A 2,625-nucleotide genomic window follows, 5' to 3' on the forward strand; every position below is an offset into this window, starting at 1 on the left:
TGGGCGGGGCCTTGGATGGGCGGGGTCTTCGCGCCAGCAAGAAACAACGCACACGGCGCCACAGAGGGGCGGGGCAAGCCTCTGAGCACTGCATTCTGGGACCCGGCCTCAACCAATGAGATGCGACGACGTCACAACGGGTGCCTTCCGGGTGGCCTGCGCTCGCGGGGCATTCTGGCTACGCCCCGAGAGTGCCCACTGCACCGCTCCTTAGTGCCTGTGGCCCGTGAGCCTTGGCCCGTGCCCGGCAGTCCAGCATGGTGGACTACTACGAGGTGCTGGGAGTGCCTCGCCAGGCCTCTTCTGAGGCCATCAAGAAAGCGTACCGCAAGCTGGCGCTCAAGTGGCACCCCGACAAAAACCCAGAGAACAAGGAGGAGGCAGAGAGACGATTCAAACAAGTGGCCCAGGCATACGAGGTGTTGTCAGACACCAAGAAAAGGGACGTCTACGACCGGTACGGCGAGGCAGGAGTGGAGGACTGCGGCGGCAGCAGTGGTGGGCCCTTCGAGGACCCCTTCGAATCTGTGTTCACCTTCCGCGACCCGGCTGAGGTCTTCAAGGAGTTTTTCAGTGGTCGGGACCCATTTTCCTTCGATTTCTTCGGAGACCCGCTCGAGAACATTCTGAGGGGTCGGAGGAGCTCCCGGGGAAGCAGAAGCAGAGGGTGCACACCCCTTTTCTCCACCTTCAGTGAATTTCCAGCATTTGCGGGTGGTTTTTCTTCTTTTGATGCAGTATTTAATTCCTTTGGTTCCTTGGGGAATGGGGGCGTTTCTTCCTTCTCCATGTCTTGTGGTAGTGGTGGGACTGGTAGCTTCAAATCTTTGTCCACTTCCACCGAAATCATTAATGGCAAAAAAATCACCACCAAGAGAGTCATTGAGAATGGCCAAGAAAGAGTGGAAGTGGAAGAAGATGGAGAGGTAAAGTCCGTGATAATAAATGGCAAAGAGCAGTTGCTGCGTATTGACACCAGGTAATTCCAATCCCTGTTTAACTTGAAGCACATAGAAAGCGCAGGACATTGTTTTGAAGATTGCAAGTGACCTCTACTCTCAGAATAACTGTACTCAAGAATTTATAAACAGTTCATGCCAACGTCTCTTTGTTCTTCTTGTTGGGACCACACAAATAGGACCTCTGTCTTTAAAACTGTTGTAAATATCTGCATGCACTTGGCTATTTCTTAAATATAATCCCGAGGCAGACTGTTAATTTCATAGAACTAGACATAATGTTCATCACGGGACCTTGAATCTTGCCTTTCCCTTTTGTGAGAAATTTGACCCAGGTAGTTTGTTCTGTGGTTAACATTGCCAAGATTGAACAGTTTTATTTCATTATTTAGCACGTAGTGGTAAAAGATATGATTATATTAATACCTCTGCTTCAATTAGTTTTTAGTTCCATATAGATGCTGGTGATTTAGTAAGAGTTAACTTGTTTAAATATACTTTTAAGCGTAGGCTTTTGAAAAGCAGATAAACTTAGCAAAGTGGATTTATTAGTTTCCTATGGGTGCTTTAACAAATTACCACAAATTTGGTGGCTTAAAACAATCCACATTTATTCTCTTAAAGATCTGGAGGTCAGAAATCTGAAATCTGTTTCACTGAACTGAAATCAGTGTTAACAGGAACATGTTCCCTCCAAAGATGTGAGCAAAATAAGTGATTTTCTTTATAGTTACAGGTTTGTTAGTAGCATCATTAGGGCCATATTCAGGTCACTTAATTAAAAAAAAAAAAAAAAACAGTGGTAGTGATGAGTCAAATACTTAATGCAAATTTTACTGCTAGCCTGGACCAAACTTGGTTCTACAGCTGATGGAAATGTGAAAAGCATTTTTGGCAACTTGGTTCAGTGACTGATGGAAATGTGAAAAGCATTTTTGTAAGGCTACATAAAACTATCCTATTGCCATGTTCAGGGTGTATCTCTTATGAAATTAGGATGATGAAAGCTAGATTTCACTTGGAGTATTGATTGGATGAGGCAACATACATCTGAGGGAGTAGCATTTTGTTGACACAGTCTCTGCCCACCATAAAAATCCTTTTGGGATATGATTGCCTTCGGATAGTCCATCACAAAGTGTGCCATACCCCTTGGTCATCTCCAAGGAATGGCTCGCATAAGGCATGAGAGTAAAAAGAAACTGAACTAGACAGACTAAAAATGCAGCATGTTCTTAATTCTTTACAGAAGTTCAAATGGCCTGAACTAGGAATATATAAGAACGAGTTTGGTACCCTTTCGTGCCCTTAACGTCCAATCCCCATGGAATGACATGCACATTACACAGCAGGAATACAGGATTCAGCCACCACCGTCCCACGGGGGGCACAGGGAATCTTAAAACCACATCAAACAGTCAAGAGGTAGTGCTTATTATACATAAGCATATAAGAAGTATCAGAATAAAACAGACTACCAGGGCGTTTAAAAAATGAAATTATTTGCTTGCCAGGCAAAACTTACACTAGTAAGACATTCACTGAACAATTTGTTGGGGAAGGAGGTGAGGGGAAGCAGGGAGGGACAGGTTGTCAGGAGTTTGGAAGTGGAAAAAAAGAAGGGTACACAGTTTCGTGGTAGGTATGCCAATTAAGGGTTGAAAAT

General features: G+C 44.8%; 1 pseudogene; it reads left to right on the forward strand.

The window, feature by feature from the left end:
• Nucleotides 1–257: 257 nt before the first annotated feature.
• LOC105310034 lies at nt 258–697 on the forward strand (annotated as a pseudogene).
• Nucleotides 698–2,625: the final 1,928 nt, after the last annotated feature.

The sequence above is a fragment of the Pteropus vampyrus genome, unplaced genomic scaffold (genome assembly GCF_000151845.1).
Source record: "Pteropus vampyrus isolate Shadow unplaced genomic scaffold, Pvam_2.0 Scaffold997, whole genome shotgun sequence".
NCBI lineage: Eukaryota > Metazoa > Chordata > Mammalia > Chiroptera > Pteropodidae > Pteropus > Pteropus vampyrus.